This window comes from Carassius carassius, chromosome 29 (assembly GCF_963082965.1).
Source record: "Carassius carassius chromosome 29, fCarCar2.1, whole genome shotgun sequence".
NCBI classification, from domain to species: domain Eukaryota; kingdom Metazoa; phylum Chordata; class Actinopteri; order Cypriniformes; family Cyprinidae; genus Carassius; species Carassius carassius.
In genome coordinates this window covers 887,880-910,925 of record NC_081783.1, presented here as the reverse complement: position 1 = coordinate 910,925, position 23,046 = coordinate 887,880, and the positions used below count along the sequence as shown (strand labels likewise).

The following is a 23,046-nucleotide window of genomic DNA, read 5'->3' as shown; positions in this document are numbered from 1 at the left end:
GAACATCTCACATCTTCTGAGGAGCCTTGATTTCTTCAGCTCTCAGTCACTGTGTTATATGTGCGGATCATTTACATCTCATCTCTTCACTGGAGATACAGAGCACAGACTCATATCTACATCAGTTTATATCAGTATCTGCTCTACTGTTAGAAAGATCTCAGTGATTTAGATCACAAGCATCTGCACCTAGTTGAATATTTTTGCCCTGTTTGAGTTTTTGAATAAAATTGAGCTGCTTTTTTAATATTCTCACTATTTATATGACTATATGAGACAAGTACGCATAGATTCAATAAACTCTTCCATTTCAAATAATGCATTTTTCTGACTATTTTAACATTTGTGTGATCATATATCTAGTATTTCATAAGGAACATTTCTAAGCGTATGTCTGTGTTGAATGCGGGTACATGAAGCCCCAGAGGTGTGTGTTTGAGTGTGTGTGTCGAGTCTTATCAGCAGTCTGTGGCTCTTTCACTCTGTTTGGACTGCAGCGGTTCAGATTATATCAGTGTGGAGACTGAACGCTTGAGCTCGTCTAACATCAGCGTGAACATCACACTTATATACCGTTCCCCTCACGTTTAACAGGTCGGGTCACCTCGCATCAAAACCTCTCACAGTCTCACTTAGTCATTTGATCTTGTTTTAAAGCTGTTTGGAGTCTTATTCAAAGACACAGATCAAGGAAATGATTTTTCCAGCATATTGAGAGATTCTCTGTATTTGATTTGATCCTCTGCTGCTCAAAGGTCTTTTCAAAATGCGAGTCCAGCAAATCCAAAAAAGTATTCAATACATCAATGTTTTAGTCTTTAAAGAACTGTCCCTTTTTCCTTTGTGACACTTCTGTTGCTGGTTCTCAGAGTCAGAGTATCAGTGTCTGGCTGATTATGACACTAGAGAACATTCAGAAATAATGTTTTCATATAGTGTGAACAGCAGAAACCATCAGCTCAAAAACACAGACTTATGGGATTGTCTCAGACGTCTGACCAAATCTATCAGTGAACTGTCTGCACAGACTCTTTAAAACACATTAGTGTCAAACGCCAGCAGAGGAAACGCTTCAAATCATTGTTGTGTTGTAATTCCATTAACTAGGAGGATAATACAATCACCGCAGCAGTAATGGAGACCAGTGTCTGTCAGAGAGACGAGACATGTTACTATCAATATCATATCATCTCTGAACAGATACGTCTTTTCATAGAAACAAAGGCTTCAGAAGCAGTTTCCCCAAAATAACTTTTTTTTTTTCTTAATGTGAAGAACATTTTAAAAATCTAAAGAACCCTTTTTTCTACTATAAATTAAACTTTTGTGCAAAGATTACATGTTACAGATTCTTCATGGAGCCATCAATGCCATAAAGAACCATTGTTTTTCAGAGTGTATCTATTCATTATTCTTTGCGTTAATTTATTAGAACAGTTTGTTTTAATACAGCACTTGCTCATAAACACTGAAAAGACATTGTAAGTGAGACACTTCAGGACATGAAGACTGGAAGTATTAATGTGTGTTAAGACCATTGGCCCACTCGCTCATCATCAACAGAGATGGGCTGAGTAACGTGTGTGTGTGTGTGTGTGTGTGTGTGTGTGTGTGTGTGTGTGTGTGTGTGTGTGTGTGTGTGAAATAAAGAGAGAGCGTGTGTGTGTGTGTGTGTGTGTGTGTGTGTGTGTATCTGCCCACTCACTGAATGACGAACAGCACTTATACTGTATTCCAGTTTGCTAACTTATAATATATGACCTAGTCAGTACCGGAGTTCGTAGCGGGATCGCGAATCATTTGAGTCAGTTTAGGGATCGCGAATCATTTGAATCAGTTCGGGAGTTCAAAGCGGGTTCGCGAATCATTTGAGTCAGTTTAGGGATCGCGAATCATTTGAATCAGTTCGGGAGTTCAAAGCGGGTTCGCGAATCATTTGAGTCAGTTTGGGGATCGCAAATCATTTGAATCAGTTCGGGAGTTCGTAGCGGGATCGCGAATCATTTGAGTCAGTTTAGGGATCGCGAATCATTTGAATCAGTTCTGGAGTTCAAAGCGGGTTCGTGAATCATTTGAGTCAGTTTGGGGATCGCGAATCATTTGAATTAGTTCGGGAGTTCGGAGCGGGATCGCGAATCATTTGAGTCAGTTCGGGAGTTCAAAGCGGGTTCGCGGATCGTTTGAATCAGTTCGAGAGTTCAGAGCGAGTTCGTGAATCATTTGAGTCAGTTCGGGAGTTCAAAGCGGGTTCGCGAATCATTTGAGTCACTTTGGGGATCGCAAATCATTTGAATCAGTTTGGGAGTTCGTAGCGGGATCGCGAGTCATTTGAGTCAGTTTGGGGATCGCGAATCATTTTAATTAGTTCGGGAGTTCAAAGCGGGTTCGCGAATCATTTGAGTCAGTTTGGGGATCGCGAATCATTTGATTTAGGTCGGGAGTTCGGAGCGGGATCGCGAATCATTTGAGTCAGTTCGGGAGTTCAAAGCGGGTTCGTGGATCGTTTGAATCAGTTCGAGAGTTCAGAGCGAGTTCGCGAATCATTTGAGTCAGTTCGGGAGTTCAAAGCGGGTTCGCGAATCATTTGAATCAGTTCGGGAGTTCGTAGCGGGATCGCGAATCATTTGAGTCAGTTTACCCAGCTGGCACATGACCGACCTTCAACGTTGAAATATGGTTGAAATAAGGCCAGTTGTTTTAATGAAACAACATTAAAAATGTTTAATACTAAATGGTTGAAAAAGGTTAAACTTTTAAATTATTTATATTAAATTATTATAAATTACCTATTATAAAATCTAAAGGTATATGTTAAATATTATCATCATTAACAACAATAAAACTAAATACATTTCGCTGCTTTATCACACTGAAACAACTCCTATTGTTAGTTTTGTTTTATTACTTTGATCATTATTGGTTAATCTGGCTGTCATTCAGGAAACTGGACAATGAATCGGTCGGCGCCTTTCTACATTTAAAAATATGACCGTTATTGTCGTCTTTCTGTGAGTGTCGGTGACTGAGGCGGCTAACTGTGAGCTGCTGCTCGTTATAACCAAACTGTCTCTGTTATAACTGACTGCTCGGTCGGTCCCGAATAATTTAATATTTGCCTGTTAATTTTTTTTTATTTTGAGCGAATTTGAGTCGTGATATGTCAAAGGAGAACAAAAACTGAACACAAGAAGGGTCAGATGTGTTCTGTGAGGTCCTGCAAACATACTGGCAAAATGAGGTAAGAAAATCGCTACCTTTATTATCTTTTGAAAATAGTAAAGTATAACCAGAGTTTACAAATGGGTAGCTTAAAGGACATGTAACCTGCAGATAAATAAATACCCGTGTGTGTATTTTTGCATTGCTTTATCACAGATGATCAAGTTAGATGCTCACCTACTGTGTTGCTGGTAGAGTTGTGACGTTCGCGAACGAACCGATTCTTTTGAACGGCTCATAAACATGAACGATGGGAGCCGAGTCGCGGCTGGAGGGGAGCCGTTCTTTCTGTCGTTCTTTTTTCCTATGCGTGTTTCACACAGATGCACACAAATGAGCTCCTCCGCGAGACAGAACAGTTATAGGGGGAGGGGCGCACCCAGCGCAGGCAAACCCTTTATAGCGTGATGATATTAGTTATTAGTTGTGCATGCATCCTTCACGTCCTTCACATCCTGCGTGCCTCTGTCATTGGGTAGGAGCGTTGAAAAAAAAGCTGTTTTGCACAGACATTCATTGCAGCCCACTTTGTTATTGTTCATTGACTTGAAGGGGCTGATGTTTGCAAAGTTTACAGTAGTAATTGTATGTAGTATGTAGACATTTCCATTTTATTTATTCTAACTTTAAATATTTTTTGTTTTCTATCAAAATGTTCTTGTGTGATAACAATGTTCTTGTGTGGAAGTGTTTGCAGTAAAAGCTGTTTTGCACATAAATTCATTGCAGCCGGCTTTCTTTTTGATGTTTATTCGCGAGTAGGTACTGTATGAATAACATAAGTCAACGTAGCTTTACACACACACACACACTTTGTACTAAAGGTAAATCCAAAATAGTGATGTCACTGTCTAAGCAGAGGGATTTGTGCAACCCTATGGAATATAGTCCACACATGACAAACGAGGTATTAATCAATATTTCAGAATAATTCAAACTCAGATATTGGTGTGTGATATCTGAGTTTTAATTATTTGACTACAAATCTCACCTCATCATTCTTCCCAGTGATTATTTCCGGGATAAACTGAGATGGCTCCAAGCTGGCTTCTTAAAACTGACTAAATATTTAAAAAGAGCCAAAAGAGCCGTTCTTTTGAACGGCTCTTTGAAAGGAACGGATCGCGAAGATCCGGATCCCCTCAAAGAGCCATAAATCCCATCACTAGTTGCTGGTAAGTTATGTGTTAATATCTGTCTTTTAGAGATTTTTCCACATTTTCCTGATATGAATCCCATGCATTAGGTGTGTTATTTATGTTTTTTTATTATTATAATAGTTTCAAAGTGTTTTCTGAAACATATAAGTGCAAATGTCGGTACAATTTTAATGAATTAATGAAAATGAATTTAAAAATGAATTAGGATTGTTTAAAGCAGTGGTTCTCAGTGCCAGGCCCCCTCTAGTGGTTACGCAGGTGATTCACTAATTTAAATATTAATGTTAATACATTTTAATTTAATCATTGAGTAAGTTTTTTTTGTACATTTAAGTAACGTTACAGTTAATGTACAGTAAAGTTATGTAACTTTAAGTTTTTATTTACCTGTACGTAAGCACAGTGTAGTGTTAATGTTCAAACTGTATTTCCCATGGTAAAGTGGCTGACAACAATAAATATTCTAATTAGAATAAAACTGCCTCATTTTTAACTGTAGAGCTGTAGCTGAATAGTTTGGCCTACTACGCTGCTGAAATTTAATGTTGGTCATTATGGTGGAACTTAATCAATATTTTCTGAAGTGGTACTTGGTATAAAAAGTTTGAGAACCAATGGTTTAAAGAAATGGTATAAAATGAAATCTAATAACTTTTCAGTAAACCATTTCTTCTTTCCTCTTGTAGAGTCATCAAGGATCCAGCTTGTTCTTGAAACATTGGTAAGAAATGCTGCTAGAGTCACTTCTGCTAGAGATGCTTTGACCTTTTGTGATAGGTTTTGATTTTACTTAGTTTAATAAAAATTTACTGAATTAGATTTTACTTGTTTTCCTACACTGTAATGCTAGTGTTCTGATTAAAACAGTGTAACTGGGGGCTCGGAAAACACTGCTTGTGAATAATTTGTGAATTGTAAACTTTCATCTGAATACATTACAGTTTTTTTTATTGCTAAACGACAGTGAGCACAACTGGGGCTACATGTGCAAAACTCTAACTACAGTCTGCACTAGCAACAGTCACCTGAGCTAAACAGTTCACATCACCTGCAAAACTCATTCCAAGCAACACAACTCTTAACACACGGCTCAGAACAGGCTCAGTGCAGCCAAACACTACACACAACCCTCACTGAGATAACACACACTGTCACTCAGAACACACTGAGAGGAAAAACACTAGCATCAAACACCAATACAGAAAAAACTCACTTATTTCATCTTTACAGTTTGAACAATTTCAGTGACTTCATACAAAGTAATATTTTCTTCAAATAAAAGAGGGACATTCTTTCACATGATTTATTTACATTTTTAGAACATAACAATTCTTTAAGGTAAATGAAAATGAGCAGTTTGCTTCAATAGTCTGTAGTAATTTACAGAATTACAGCAATGAGAGAAAAAAAAAGTAGAAACTAAAAGTACATACTGTAATTCAAACAAATAATTGAGGGGCTAATCCTGAAATTGCGGTCAGCAGTGTTTGAAATCTCTTCTGTTTTGAGTGTGTGCTTCACAGTTTTGACAGCAGTGTGTTAGCATTTGAACAAAGTGCTGTAAATCCACAGTGTTGTGCAGGTTGTGGTTAAAGTCGTGGGATAAGTGTGTAGAGTTTTGAAAAATGTGTTCAAGCAATGAAAAACGAACTAGAGTTTGGTCCACATGAACTGCTGCTCAGTTTTCCACATGTGACTCCACTTTTTTTCCAACCTCACTGTTACTGAACTGTAAAGTGAAAATATTGTGTGATTTATTTTGTATTCAGTTTTCAGTTAAATATATTTCACAATATCAAAGTTATTGTGAAACATTGTGAACATACCTAGACTCACTGGTTAAATCTTATGTGCCCTCCAGAAGTTTGCGCTCTGCAAGTGAACGACGCCTTGTGGTACCATCCCAAAGAAGTTCAAAATCACTCTCAAGGACCTTTTCCTGGACTGTCCCCAGCTGGTGGAATCACCTCCCAATCTCAATTCGTACAGCTGAATCTTTACTCATTTTCAAGAAACATCTAAAGACCAATCTTTTTCGGCAGCACTTAACCAACTAACACTAGTACTTTCCTCCTTTTCTTGTCTTTCATATTTAAAAAAAAAAAAAAAAAACACCTGGCTATGCGTTCTAATACTAGACTAAATGAGACTTGTCATGGCACTTGTATACTGTTGTTGTTCTCTTGTTGACCTGACTGCTTCTATTGTTCTCATTTGTAAGCCGCTTTGGATAAAAGCGTCTGTTAAATGATTAAATGTAAATGTTTATACAGGACGGTACAGAAAGTGCACAAGTGGGAGAGAGTGGAGGGGACGGCGTCAGAAAGGACCTAGCGCTGGGACTCTTTCAAGGATCACCCGAAGCACAACCACACTATATGCACGAGGCTGTTGGTTCTAACATTTAAGAGTCCCCTTTGGTAGAAATCTCATTCCGCATTCCCCACAGGAAAGAAGACACAGTCCGGGGGGTTCCCCTTAGAACCCCCCCCCCCCCCCCCCCACACACACACACACACACACTGGGGTGCCCTCTCTAATGCTGGGCCTTTGGAATTGTCCTAATCTTCCCTCCCCTTACAGCGTTCCTGGTTGAAGGTTCCCTTCTCAAACTGTGCAACACATTTTCACTGCACAAATGTACACATCTCTTTTCATGAGACACATTGCTCAAACATGTTTTTGTCAGAAACTGTAGTTTTCCTCCAAAATAAAAGATCAACTGGTTTCAGTCATAAAAGTACAAGGGTTTCTCTTGCAAGTGCCACAAAAATATGCATTTATATGCCAAATTATTTTACAAAAAACTTAAAATATTATTGTATTTGGATTGTTCTACTACATGTTTTTAACAATACATCTATGCATACTCTGCAAAAATAAAGTTTGGGATTATTTTCATCTGTTTTATACAGTATGTTTCCAAAATAAAACTGCGGTTATATCATTTTGTGCATCTGGTAGTTTATTGAAGTTGATTGTAAAGCCATTGCTGCCAGTCCTTTGATTTTTAGCCTTGCATGTACAGTGTTACTCTAAATGCCAACTAGGATCTAGATGTATTTAAACACGGTGCAAGGTACGACGGGGCAACAACGTCGTGTTCTCAACGTTGATTAACTTTTCAAAATCAACACCTCATTCAGCTTTTATCCCAGGTCTGCAGAACGACCCTAATTCACCCGTAATGCAGGTAAGACGGTGAATCAACGTCGTGATTTCAACGTTGATCCAATTTGCAAAATCGAAAGGTAATTCAACGTTGATTCAACCATGGTACCTGACGTTGTTTCAACGTTGAATCATTTGAGTCAGTTCGGGAGTTCAAAGCGGGTTCGCGAATCATTTGAGTCAGTTCGGGAATTCAAAGCGGGTTCGCGAATCATTTGAATCAGTTCGGGAGTTCGTAGCGGGTTCGCGAATCATTTGAGTCAGTTCGGGAGTTTGGAGCAGGTTCGCGAATCATTTGAGTCAGTTTGGGGTTTGCGAATCATAGCTGTATATGGATAGGCATTTTTAACTAATTTAGTAGCTAGTTCTAATTACGTTTTGCAAGCATGTTTAGGTGTGATATGTGAACTCGTATTTTTTGTTTTAATAATGTGCCTTTTAAAAGTATCAAGTATATTCAAAAACTAAACAAATCGTGTCTAAAAAGTGCATGCATCTAGGCTAATGTAAAGTTACATGATGAAGTCATTCTAGTGCGCGTGTGCATTTTGAGTGTGTAGCACGCCTGCCGTCCGGCTGGCGGTACTGCAGTAAATGTTCTGTTTGATTAAAACAAAGAGACACAGACAGTTATGCTGTTGTTAGCCACGAGTCGCTCTTGTAATCTTTATTACAATAATTCAATATTATATGTATTGTATAATCAAATCACAATATCTTGTCACCATACATGTGACTCACTCAAACAAAACACCAATAAACGTGTCACATCACTCTTGTGTCTTTCTTCTTATACTCAATTAGTATTTTCCTCAGTTAACTTAATACTTTCTCTGTAACCCATTCATCTCAATGTATTACCGTCTCTATAGTCTGAGCAAAAGTGTCATAGTACATACTGTATAACTAAGTAGTAGAGCGAACCATAGGTTAGATCCTATAACCATTTAAACTTAATTCCTAAATACAGTACTCAGGCTATACTTAATCAACAGATCAATGAAACATTATAAAATACAAATATCAACAATAACCAATCTTGTATGCAAATATTATATAAGTATAATATTAAACAATTACATATACTTCAGTCTTTAAACCCAGGCGATTGCTCAAAACATCGATCTTTCTACTATAAACACAATTATAACACTATTAACATTACGTTACCTTAGGGATTCAGTGTGTTGGAGCCTTAAACCATTCAGATTAAATTATATTAATACAAGGCCAGCCGCGAATGCACCGTCATTTTCATAAACATATCACCATCTCTATTCGATGTCTTAACTACTCAGGAAATGTATATAACCCTCTTAAAACAGTGTAATCACGTTATCAACACATTGTTTCATGTTATATTGTCCATGGTGTTTGACTTCACCCACCTGTTTGATTAAAACAAAGAGACACAGACAGTTATGCTGTTGTTAGCCACGAGTCGCTCTTGTAATGGCGTCTTCTTCCACGCGACTCAAAGTTACCCTCAAACTTTCCGCTCAGCACATGGTCTCCCCCTAATGTCCGCCGAGGGTATTACGCACCAACAGTACAGCATACCTAATTGTCTCTGAGCATACTCACAGTAGTTGAAACAATATCATCAAAATAATAAAATAAATCAAACACATCAAAAGAAAATAATTATTTCTGTGACTATACATACAGGGTGTCACAAGTGCGTTCTTTCACTGCATTATTCGGTGTATTCAAATGCATTTATGAATTTATGTGAATGATCACAAAATTCAAGATATGGGGGTTAGAAAATGTATATATTTATATCATTTTATGTAGTTAATCAATATCACACGAAGAGTGCCATTTCAGTTTTTCTCCAAAAATCAGCATGATTAAAATGTGATATTAAGTTACTACAAACAATAATTTAATTACAAATACAAAAGGTTGCAGAATAATGTAACATATGAATGAATAATAGCCTAAAGAACCTTTGTGCCAAAAGGGTTCTTTCTTGTCATTATAGAACCTTTTTAGCATAAAAGGTTCTTTGGAGTTGAGTAAAGAACCCTATGGTTCTATATAGAACCCCAATGAACCCTTTTTTTCTTAGAGTGTGTTGTCATAAAGTTCACCTTGGAGATTGAAAATGTTTATTTTTTGAAACCCCAGGAGCCCAAATTCAGACCCAGAACAATAAAACCCACAGAAGAGGTGGGAGTTCAAAGGAGGAATCTTTATATTACCAAACTGCAGGGAGAGGAAGAGTAGATATAAGTCATGATCTTTGTTTTCGGATGCTGAAATGGCATGGGATTTTTTTCATTCAAATTTTATTTCCATTGTAAATAAATATGTACCAATCAAAAAGTTTAGGATCAGTGGTAAGGACAATCATTGGTTTTCAGACAGTCTATCAGAGCTAATCTGTTTGAGAAATAAAATGTGGGCACAAGCCAGATTTTCTGACTCTTCTGCTGATTGGACTGCATTTAGATCTGTAAGAAACAAGTGCACTTCGATGATTAGAAAGTCCAAATCTGATTTTTTTTTTAAGTCAACCACAGAAAACTTAAACAATCCTTTAAAGTTTTGGAAATCAATTAAATCTTTGTCGGGTGCACGTGTGACCTCAAACCTCCCAGATCAGATTCTTATTGGTTCAGATGAAATAAAAGATAAAGCAGTCATAGTCAATCAGTTTAATAAACACTTTATTCAGGCTGGATTCATATTTAATCAAACAATAAATAAATCTGTCCCATGTCCAGCCATGTCAGCATCTGAAAATGTAAATCGGGAATTGTTTAATTTTAAACTGATTTCAGTTTCAGAAGTTCATAAAGCCCTCAGAGACATTGATCACAAAAAGTCAGCAGGTACAGATAATCTGGATCTCTTTCTGTTAAAAGTAGCAGCTGATATTATTGCTTAGCCCATAGCGCATATTTTTAATTTGAGTCTTCTTTCTAACTCCATTCCTAAAAGTTGGAAAGCAGCCTATGTTCTCCCTTTACATAAAGGTGGAGACCCATCAGAATTGAATAATTACCGTCCAATATCAAAACTTTCTGTTTTGTCAAAGATCTTGGAATCATTTGTGAATGTACAGTTAAAACAGTATTTGACTGACAAAAATATTTTAAATAATTTTCAGTCAGGGTTCTTCTCAAAAGCTCGAGCACAGCTACTTGACAATTGTGGCATTTTGTCATTAGATGGGAAATCAATTGAGAGAGTGTCTTCATACAAGTACTTGGGGATATGGATAGATGATAAGCTATCCTTCAATGAACATATTACTGCTTTAGTTAAGAAACTTAAAGTCAAGTTCAGCTTCTATTTCAGAAACAAATCTTGCTTTACTTTTAGTGCTAGGAAGAAACTTGTGGAAGCTACTTTTCTGCCTGTAATTGATTATGGAGATATATTGTACATGCATGCTGCATTTTCCATTCTGCGTCATGTTTACCTTGCATCACTACCATTCATAACAAATACAAAGTCCCTTACCCATCACTGCATTCTTTATGATTTAGTTGGTTGGACATCTCTTAAAATTCATAGACAACAGCACTGGTATATCTTTATTTATAAAGCTATACTTGGCAAATTTCCACTGTACCTATGTAAACTTCTCTCTGTTTGCTCTGGTACCTATCAGCTACGCTCCTCAAAGTGGTTGCTTTTTAATGTGCCACGAGTTACAACCGAATTGGGAAAAACTGCCTTTTGTTATTTAGCATCTTGTGGGTGGAATAATCTACAAAAAGAGCGAAAGTTAGAAACCCTTATGTCCATAAATGAATTTAAAACTACTGTAAAGAGTGTTGTGAAGGAGACATGTTCTTGTTTTTCTTAAGAGTCTCATTGTTTTCAGTTCGGGAGTTCGTAGCGGGTTCGCGAATCATTTGAGTCAGTTTGGGAGTTCGTAGCGGGCTCGCGAATCATTTGAGTCAGTTCAGGAGTTCGTAGCGGGTTCGCGAATCATTTGAGTCAGTTTGGGAGTTCGTAGCGGGTTCGCGAATAATTTGAGTCAGTTCGGGAGTTCAAAGCGGGTTCGCGAATCATTTGAGCCAGTTTAGGGATCGCGAATCATTTGAATCAGTTCGGGAGTTCATAGTGGGATCGCGAATCATTTGAGTCAGTTTTGTGGATCGCGAATCATTTGAGTCAGTTCGGGAGTTCAAAGCGGGTTCGCGAATCATTTGAGTGAGTTTGGGGATCGCAAATCATTTGAATCAGTTCGGGAGTTTGGAGCGGGATCGCGAATCATTTGAATCAGTTCGGGAGTTCGGAGCGGCTTCGCGGATCATTTGAATCAGTTCGAGAGTTCGTAGTGGGTTCGCGAATCATTTGAGTCAGTTTGGGGATCGCGAATCATTTGAATCAGTTTGGGAGTTCGTAGCGTGTTCGCGAATCATTTGAGTCAGCTCGGGAGTTCGGAGCGGGTTCGCGAATCATTTGAGTCAGTTTGGGGATCGCGAATCATTTGAATCAGTTTGGGAGTTCGTAGCGTGTTCGCGAATCATTTGAGTCAGCTCGGGAGTTCGGAGCGGGTTCGCGAATCATTTGAGTCAGTTTGGGGATCGCGAATCATTTGAATCAGTTTGGGAGTTCGTAGCGGCTTCGCGAATCATTTGAGTCAGTTCGGGAGTTCAAAGCGGGTTCGCGAATCATTTGAGTCAGTTTGGGGATCGCGAATCATTTCGGGAGTTCGTAGCGCGATCGCGAATCATTTGAGTCAGTTTTGTTGATCGCGAATCATTTGAGTCAGTTCAGGAGTTCGGAGCGGGATCGCGAATCATTTGAGTCAGTTTGGGGATCGCGAATCATTTGAGTCAGTTCAGGAGTTCGGAGCGGGATCGCGAATCATTTGAGTCAGTTTGGGGATCGCGAATCATTTGAGTCAGTTCGGGAGGTCGGACCGGGATTGCGAATCATTTGAGTCAGTTTTGTGGATCGTGAATCATTTGAGTCAGTTCGGGAGTTCAAAGCGGGTTCGCGAATCATTTGAGTCAGTTTGGGGATCGCGAATCATTTGAATCAGTTCGGGAGTTCGGAGCGGCTTCGCGGATCATTTGAATCAGTTCGAGAGTTCGGAGCGGGTTCGCGAATCATTTGAGTCAGTTCGGGAGTGGGATCGCGAATCATTTCCCGGACAGCACACATACGTTGTGCCGATGTCGAGCCGATCTAAAAGTGAAGTGACATTCAGCCAAGTATGGTGACCCATACTCAGAATTTGTGCTCTGCATTTAACCCATCCGAAGTGCACACACACAGAGCAGTGAACACACACACACACTGTGAGCACACACCCGGAGCAGTGGGCAGCCATTTATGCTGCGGCGCCCGGGGAGCAGTTGGGGGTTCGATGCCTTGCTCAAGGGCACCTAAGTCGTGGTATTGAAGGTGGAGAGAGCACTGTACATGCCGGCCCGGGACTCGAACTCACAACCCGATTGGCAGTCCGACTCTCTAACCATTAGGCCACGACTCCCCTACAAAATTCCATCGGCACGATATCGCTCAAGGAGCATTTGTTGATAGGGAAGATGTCGCCGCGACGTCGGCCTCTGATTGGAAATGCTCTCCAGCCGATGCTGGGATCCCTGCCGCTCTGTGTGGACGCGGTTCACCGGCGTTTTGCTCATCGTTATTAACAATACACACCACTCTCAAGAACAGATGCAACTTTATTAATATTTTCATTTATTTCATATTACATGTACAAATACATTAACATTTATTTACCAGATGCTTTGATCAAAAGTGGATAATTCGGGATTATTTGTAGTCTTTTGAAAATTAACCATGATTTTACTACAGCTTTTGCAGTACAACCATAGTAAAAACAAAAATAACCATTACTACAGTACTTGCATGGTTAAATGTTGTATGAGTATAGCACTTTTTCACAATACTTATTTCAGAGTAGGTTTACAGAAATTGCATATTTCAAGGTTACAGTTTAAAAAGCCAGAGGTGTCTGAGACTCACTGGGGAAGAGCATCTTCTAGTTCATAATAAAAAGTAATGTGTTCAGTGCTCTCAGCATCACAGGCTAAGTTTACGCCAAAAACTTTTTAAAAAGTTACATTAACACGAAATAAAACCAAGCAATTAAAATTTTAAATTGCATGATAAAAATTCTAAAACATTTTCTGATAAAATCTTACTAAACAAGTCTCTAGTTTTGTGTTCAGTTAACATTAACATTGTCTTTAAACATTTTTAAAGAGTAAGTAAAAAAAATATTCAATCCATTTTGCATTGTTACAATGTTGGTAACATTTGTAAAAGAACAATGTTTATTCTTTCTCCAAGATACCGTTTATTTGCCAGCAAAACTGATGCAAAACAGCATGTTTTCATTTAGATGCTGCATTGTGTCATTTCTGCAAAACTTCTCATTTCATATATCATCATCCTGCAGAGTGCTGCTTACAAATAAAAGGGGACATGTAGCTCCACATAACTCAGAGAGTAAATACTGTTCATTTACAGATATAAGAGACATTGCAATAAAGCAGGTTGAAAATCATCAAATTTACCCTTATAGACAAAATAAGGATAATAGTTGTTTTGTGTGTTCATGTACAGTCGCCGTCATCTGAAGTCTTCACAAGTGAGTTTGGATTCAGTCTGGAGCTGGTGTAATCTCTAGAAACCTTGGGATGGCTATCCTGAGATAGAAACAGGAAATAAAAAGAAAAGAAAGTTTAGCATAGCTGCTGCTGTTCATATAATTTCAGACAAAAGATTATGTATTTAATCACATATAACTGGAGTGCATGGTTATAAGATGTGTTGTGTGAATAATAAACTATGTATTTTAATCTAATTTAAACTAAAAAAGTGTGTCCGAGCCCCATATATTATTAGGAAGGCTATTTCAAAGAAAATACCCCAAAGTTCTACTTCCTTAAGTGGACTTTGATAAATTCTTGGTATTAGAGTTTAGTAAGCTCACTACAGGCCAAGCACCACAGCTGCTGCTGCCACCATTTGTGCTTATTTTGCTTTATATATCTGATCTGATCACAAGTAGGTTTTAATAAACGCACATCCTAAAACTTTAGGCAGGTGCTCAAATCACGATACACTTCACCAATCAATAAACAAAAATCAACAGACTGCCACTAATGCTCTCAAAAATCAGTTTATTGATGAAGTGTTTCATGTGATCCCTGTAAATGTATTATTTGTGGAACAGGCTTCTCTTTAGAATGGAATACACATGCCACAGTACCATTTCAGTAGCTGGAACATCATGTTTGTCATTTATACTACCGTTAAATGTTTGGGGTGAGTAAGATTTATTACATCTTTGAGAGAAGTCTCTTCTGCTCACCAAGGCTGCCTTTATTTGATCAAAAGGAAGTAAAAAACAGTAATATTGTGAAATATTACAATTTAACACGACAGTTTTCCACGTGAGTATATTGTGAAATGTATTTTATTTCTGTGATCTAAGCTAATTTTTATTACTCCAGTCTTCAGCGTCACATGATCCAAGTCAAGTCAGTTTTATTGTCACCGCACTACAGCACATGTGCCTTGGTGAGTGAAATTCTTTTGAGCTTGCTCCAGAAATGGCAGAAACAATGAACTTATAACCATACAGACTTCAAAAGGTGAAAATGTGCAATATGCACATACATATACTCAGTGCACACAGTGTACTATTAGACAAACTTACAGTTAACACTACACATTATACGCAATATGTAAATACATACAGTTAGCACTAAACATTATACACTACACACAGAATGTACACGTTCCACATTATGTAAACATATATAAGCATAAAAATATGCTAAGGTGAAACAGAGTGTGAAATGGATACAGAAATGTCATGGATGTGCATTGGATGGTATCCAGCGGAAACATGTAGGGTATTGTATTAAATGCAGTGTGTATGTGTAGTCCAGTGTTGAACTGTTGGAGTTAAAGTGCAGTGTGGCATACCATATTGTGGGAGTGTGCTGTAGGGTGTATTAGTTCTGACTGTTCATTAGTCTGATAGCCTGAGGGAAAAAGCTCTCCCTCAGTCTGCTTGTGCGGGATCGGATGCTGTGGAGACGTCTTCCTGAGGGCAGCAGAGAGAGCAGTCTGTGGGACGGGAGGCTGGAGTCACTGATGATCCTCCGGGCTTTCCTTATGCACAGCCTGGTGTAGATGTCCTGGAGGGAGTGAAGCTCACCTCCAATAATGTGGCTGGAAGTTCGCACGACCCTTTTCAGAGCTTTACGGTTTCCAGCGATGCTGTTTCTTCAGCACTGCGTCAGTGTGTATGGACCAGGTGAGATCCTCACTGATGTTAACGCAGAGGAACTTGAAGCTGCTTACCCGCTCCACAGGTGTCTTGTCGATGGTGATGGGTGTGTGTTCTCTGCTCTGTCTCTTCTGTCTTTTCAATGTTGAGTGAGAGCTGGTTCTCCTGACACCATTTAGTCAGGGTCCTCACCTCCTCTCTGTAGGCTGTCTCATCGTTGTCGGTGATCAGGCCTATCACCGTTGTGTCATCAGCGAATTTGACGATGACGTTGGAGCTGTGTGTGGCTGTACAGTCATGTGTGTACAGGGAGTACAGGAGCGGGCTGAGGACACAGCCCTGAGGAGCACCAGTGTTCAGGGTTAGCGGTGATGAAGTATTGATGCCCACTCTGACCACCTGACTTCTGCCTGTCAGGAAGTCCAGGATCCAGCTGCACAGAGATCTGTTTAGTCCCAGAGTGTGGCAGGCACTATGGTGTTAAATGCTGAGCTGTACTCCACAAACAGCATTCTCACACAGGCGTTCTTCATTTCCAGGTGGGAGAGAGCAGTGTGTAGGGTGAAAGCAATAGCATCGTCTCTAGAACGGTTGCTTCGATCAATGAGGCAGGCAGCACAGAGCAGATGTAATCTCTGACGAGTTTCTCAAAACACTTACTGAAGATGGGTGTGAGAGCAATGGGCCTCCAGTCATTTAAGCGTGTGATTTTGTTTCTCTTTGGAATGGGCACAATGGTAGATTTTTTAAAGTACGAGGGAACCACAGACAGACAGACATTCTGATTTGCTGCTCAAACATATTTAATTATTATCAATGTCTTATCAATTATCAAAAGTTAAAACAAACATTTCTGTTTTAAATAAACACTGTACTGTTTTAAAACTTTATTTATCAAAGAATCCTGAAAAAATGAAGCAACACAGCTGTTTTCAACACTGATAATAATCAGAAATGTTTCTTCAGAAGCAAATCAGAATGACTTCTGAAGGATCACGTGACACTGAAGACTGGAGTAACGATGCTGAAAACACAGCTTTACCGTCACAGGAATAAATTACTTCTCTAAATATATTCAAATAGAAAACAGTCTTTTAAAGTGTAGTCAATTGTATTCATTTCATACATTAAACTGTGGTTGCCATAAAAGACTTCCAAAAACATAAAAAAAACCCATGCCAACCCAAACTTCTGAAACAGTTGTGTATGTTCGAGATTGAACTTACTAGTCCTGCGGTGTATAGCATCTTGGAGATGTCGTCTGACAGCAGCGGTGGGCCGTCAGGGTGAGCAGGGCCTTCTCTGCTGGCCCTATAAAAAAACAAAATTGTGTGAAAAATGTTTTTACTGATTATTTTGTTATCATTTTCATTTGTGTAATGTCCACAAATTGCCTGTGATTAGTTTAGTTGAGGTTGACTTAGAATATCCTACATTAAAAAAGTCTACGGCCAGCACTAGAGATGGTGCTACCCTTTGGATGAAAGAAGTCACATCTGATTTGTTATGAGCATTCGTGACAGAATCATCAGCCAATCCAATTTTGACGTTCAATGACAGCACACCCTCTGGGTCTAGAGACGTGCCCAGTGCTACCCCCAGCGTTAGACTGCCCTTTTAGTCAGGGATTTCCAAGGAACGAAAGTGAAATTCAATGAAAAGAAAATACAGCCTACAGATCTTGTTGCCAATCTACTAAAATGCTTTTTTAAGGTGCTCTTTTGCAGACAAAAGAGAATAACTGAGAAAGGAAGACCTACACCTAAACGTTTTTATGCACCATTTCAAAGATTGCAACTACGAGTGCTATGAGTGGCTAACAGTTAAACCAAGCACAAGGTTTGTACAAGAAAATGAACACTACTTACAACAGTATTACCTTTAATCCAAAGCCTGGGCAGCCAGCTGTCAGCGTGTTCACAACTGTCCATAGATACGACTTCTCTGTCGCATGACAACGGATGCACAGGCGTGATACTGGAGCAGATAACACTGTTTCCGGCGCAGCATCGTGATGTCTATCAGCCAAGTGAACTATCAGTGAACTAACCCTTTAACCCACACTAATCTAGCCTACTGTTGAAGTTGTTGATCAGCCGTCATTGTTGTTGAGAGCCTGTGTGTGGCATAATATGTGCATTACACATACGCCTGCGTTAGCAGTAACAGAGATGTGTAAGATGTGTACAGGTATCTTACAGTTGTTTACTGAAGGCCCTGACTGAAACCCCACGGTACTCACTGTCTGACAGCAGGTTCACTCAGACTCTGCTCATCATCACTGAAGAGTCCAGGAACAAAACAAGCCATCTGACACAGACACAACAATATTTACTCTGCAGCTCCAGCTTCATTAGAAGGAAACAAGATAGAGCAGAGGTAAAATGCAGATAAAAGACAGAATAATATATAACAATTATAATAACATATGTAATAACGTTATACATATTCTAATAATATAATCTTAATATAACAGAATCTATATTTTTATTTTAGGTTGAGTGTGACTTACGTTTTGATGTCAGGGACTTCTTAAAATTGGTGAAATATATTCTGAAAAAGGCATATTAATGTATTTCATGAGCTTCTTCAGTTCACCTGTATTTCTAAGTCAGTATCTCCCTTCAGAAATGTTGAAATCTTGGAGTTTCACTTTGTTCTGTAGAGTTTCTTTCTGTCCTCCTGAAATCACAGAACAATTTGTATTAATATCTGTTTATCATGAAATATCAAAACTCACGACTTCATCGATTCAGTAAATCAGCCTTTTCCAATACACCACTGACAAATCACCAGCAAAACATTTACAGAGCCATCAAAATATCTCATACACAAACGAAGATTTGATTAAAAGCCCAGAGTCTCATCAACAAGAGCTCAAGCTATAGAGTTAACATTAGCCTACATGAAAACTGCTAAGATGCTAACGGCCTTTTGCGAAGATACTAAACCATTTCAACAAAATAAATTTAATTGAAACATGTCAATAACTAGTAAGAAACGTGTCAGGAACGTTTGTACATAATAGTTTTGTGATTTTTAGCGACTAAACATAACTAAAACAGTGTAAATCGCAGTGAGAGACGGAGATTACTGCTTGCCAGTAACGGTTTTTGTGTTGACGCCCCGTTTCCATGGCAACTCTGGTCGCCGCTAGCGCAGAATTTACCGCAAACACAGCATTTACACAAACATCTAGAGTTAGAGTTAAAACATTACATTTATAATTTACAGTCTCATTCAATAATCACTCAATAATGAATGTAAAACTAATTATGTAGCTCAGAGAGCAACAGCAACAGCTCACCGTATAGAGACGGATTCTTTCTGGCAGCCCGTGATAGAGTGAAAAACACGGTGAAGCAGTCAGGACTTCTCTTGAATAATCCGCTTTTACATTTTCCCTCCGAGAAACTGCTGAAACGCATTAAGGCGTTAACATTAATTTTAAAAACTTGTCTAAACAAGTTAACGGGAACAAGGGCGTAGATTTGGTTTGAACATTGGGGGGGTTGAACGTTGTATGATGCCCGTTATTTTTTTCAAAAAAATTTTTTTTTTTATGTGTATTGTTATTGGATAATTTATTTCTTCCTATCTATCTATCTATCTATCTATCTATCTATCTATCTATCTATCTATCTATCTATCTATCTATCTATCTATCTATCTATCTATCTATCTATCTATCTGGCAACATGCTTTAACTGATTACAAATTCAACATATAGAAATATGAAAGAGACAACATTTAGACATTTATTTTAAGATGTTTACATTCCACCTTAATGCATTTAGAAAAATTCTAAAGGGAAACACATCTTTAAAACATTAAAGGCATGAATGTATAGCCTAACTTTACAAAACTGCTGTTTTTCTATACTGTTTCTATTTTATTTTATTGATTGAATGGCATCTTCTTTATCTGATCACCTGCTCCTCCTCTCCCTCTGCTGACTTTTCTACCCTGCTGCTATATTTACCTCGAATCTATTATAAAAACATGTTTAGAGATTATACACCTCATAACCTTATGAAATTTGTGTATAATCATCATTCATAAAATTCTAACATAGTAGAGATTATCAAAAGAAAGAAATTAAGTATTGAAACCGCCAGTAGGCGGCAGTGTTTCACTGTTTTAATGAGTTAGCCACTTAAATCGTTAATTCATCCAATTCGTTCAAAAGTCAGATTAATTTAGTAAGAAAACAAACACCGATGTGAATACTTTTGTCGTGATATTGGGGGGTTACCTCCCCCCCATCCCCCCCATAAACTACGCCCCTGAACGGGAACATTATTTGAAAATGAGCCAGTTTCTTCAGGTGCCCAGACTGTATAAAACACACCGCATGCCTTCGAATTAACAAAGTAGTATTTTTTGTCTAATTGAGCTGAAGTGAAATCTTAACGTTACCTGAAAGCCACAGATGACGCTGGGATGAGTCTCTCTTCTCTCTCTCTGGGCTACTACTACGCTAAAAGAGATGAATAACTGGGCACGCGCACACAGATAAAGCGCGGCATCGGCCCGCGGTCGTGAACTGACTCAGGGCCGACGATTGATGAGCTGGAGAACAGAGCACTGACCGGATTATATCGGCCTCCGCCTGGCCGATGTTTTATAGATGTTTTAGGTAATGAGGCCGACGTTTCGATATTGGGCCGACGTCGGCCAGACGTACATGTGCTGTCTGGGTTCAATCAGTTCGGAAGTTCGTAGCGTGTTCGCGAATCATTTGAGTCAGTTTTGGGATCGCGAATCATTTGAATCAGTTTGGGAGTTCGTAGCGGGTTCGCGAATCATTTGAGTCAGTTTGGGGATCGCAAATCATTTGAATCAGTTTGGGAGTTCGTAGCGGGTTCGCGAATCATTTGAGTCAGCTCGGGAGTTCGGAGCGGGTTCGCGAATCATTTGAGTCAGTTTGGGGATCGCGAATCATTTGAATCAGTTTCGGGAGTTCGTAGCGGGTTCGCGAATCATTTGAGTCAGTTCGGGAGTTCAAAGCGGGTTCGCGAATCATTTCAGTCAGTTTGGGGATCGCAAATCATTTGAGTCAGTTCGTGAGTTCGTAGCGGGTTCGCGAATCATAGCTGTATATGGATTGGCATTTTTAACTAATTTAGTAGCTAGTTCTAATTATGTTTTCCAATCGCGTTTAGGTGTGATATGTGAACTCATTTTTTTTTTTAATGATGTGCCTTTTAACAGTATCAAGTATATTCAAAAACTAAACAAATCGTGCCTAAAAAGTGCACGCATCTAGGCTAATGTAAAGTTACATGATGAAGTCATACTAGTGCGCGTGTGCATTTTGAGTGCGTTCTTTCACTGCATTATTCGGTGTATTCAAATGCATTTATGAATGCATGTGAATGATCACAAAATTCAAGATATGGGGGTTAGAAAATGTATACCGTAATTCCTCAAATAAAAACTGGTAGTCAAATAAACGCCGGGCCTCTTATAGTGGCAGGGGGCCTGGTCAACACGGACAAATAAAGGCCGGTCTTAAATAAAGGCCGGGGGAAAATTTATGCAGCAGAGCCAGATAACGAACGTACACGCCCACTGCCGGAGCGTTTCTTGTTCTCCAGTCAAGAACCAGTTGCATCGGTTTTCGGATCACCAGTACACTGAACCGAGAAGCGTTTCTGTCAGACGCGTCCGATTCAAGAACCAAGGAGCTGATGATACTGCGCATGCGTGATTCAGCGTGAAACAGACTGACACAGAGTGCGTCTGAACTTATTCTTTTGGTGATTGATTCTGAACTGATTCTGCGCTAATTTTATTATCTCTGTCCACTGGAACGCAGTCGCTTTTAAGACCCTTTGCTGTAGACCCATTCCACATAATAATATTCATTAAAACTGTATGTTAACACGTAGGAGTTTGCTGCATGAATCCGTGAGTAGGCTACAGTTGCGAAAGTGTGCGCGCAGATTATGATTCGTGGGTACAGATTCAAAAACCGAGGGTACGGTTTACAAAATCTGAGCGCACAGATTGGAAATTCGTGGGCTAGGATAGGACATTCGAACCAGAAAGACACAGCTTACATTTGACTAAAAGATTTTTGTCTTTATGCTCAACTAAAGTGAAATAATGAGCATATTTCCACTTTGAGAAACTCGTGTTGCTCTCGCCTTGACTCGCCATGACTGCCGCACATACTTGAATAAACGGAAACACGCCCACAGTGCGTCTTCATGTTTACAGTGGTTGGCAACCACCAATCCTACAATGCATCGCTGCTGCAAACAGGTTAGGCTGCACTTCAGTCAAAATGAATTAATTTTTTAAAAAGTAACGGCCAATGCACCATATGGTAACGGTAACTTAACGGTAAGTTAATTTATTTAAAAAGTAATGCGTTACAGTATTAGTTACTGTCAAAAGTAACTGCGTTACAGTAATGCGTTACTAATAACCCGTTACTGCCCACCACTTGACAAACTGACTCAAATGATTTGCGAACCCACTTTGAATTCCAGAACTGACTCAAATGATTCGCGAACCTGCTCCGAACTCCCGAACTGACTCAAATGATTCGCAAACCCGCTCCGAACTCTCAAACTGATTCAAATGATCCGAGAAGCTGTTTCGAACTCCCGAACTGACTCAAATGATTCGCGATCCCCAAACTGACTCAAAAGATTCGCGAACCCCAAACTGACTCAAATGATTTGCGAACCTGCTCCAAACTGACTCAAATCCTGTGGTCCTGTGGTCCTCTGAGACAAGGTCTTTACAGGGGATCTGTATCTGGGGCTCTAGTTGTCCTGGTCTCTGCTGTCTTTCAGGGATGTAGAGGTCCTTTCTAGGTGCTGATCCAGCATCTGGTCTGGATACGTACTGTAACAATAAATAGCACACCTAGGTTCCTAACTGATGACGAAGAATTGACAGAGCAACCATCAAGTCTTAGACAGTGTTCTAGGTTATTACAAGCAGAGTTTTTAAGTCCCATAATTAACACCTCTGTTTTTTCAGAATTTAGCAGTAAGAAATTACTCATCATCCAGTTTTTTATATCGACTATGCAATCCATTAGTTTTTCAAATTGGTGTGTTTCACCGGGCGGTGAAGAAATATAGAGCCGAGTATCATCAGCATAACAGTGAAAGCTAACACCATGTTTCCTGTTGATATCTCCCAAGGGTAACATATAAAGCGTGAAGAGTAGCGGCCCTAGTATACATCTGTAAAAGCCATTCTTTGAAAATAAGGACATTCTGTGGAGAC

General features: G+C 39.1%; 1 long non-coding RNA gene across 1 annotated transcript in view; it reads left to right on the top strand.

The window, feature by feature from the left end:
* The first annotated feature begins 3,257 nt into the window (after window positions 1-3,257).
* The window catches only part of LOC132109375 (uncharacterized), a 48,458-nt gene continuing 28,669 nt past the window's right edge, over window positions 3,258-23,046 (top strand). Inside the window, exons 1-2 of the long non-coding RNA XR_009424489.1 lie at window positions 3,258-3,410; window positions 5,066-5,100. This is a non-coding gene — a long non-coding RNA (uncharacterized LOC132109375). The remainder of the gene's footprint in view (window positions 3,411-5,065; window positions 5,101-23,046) is intronic.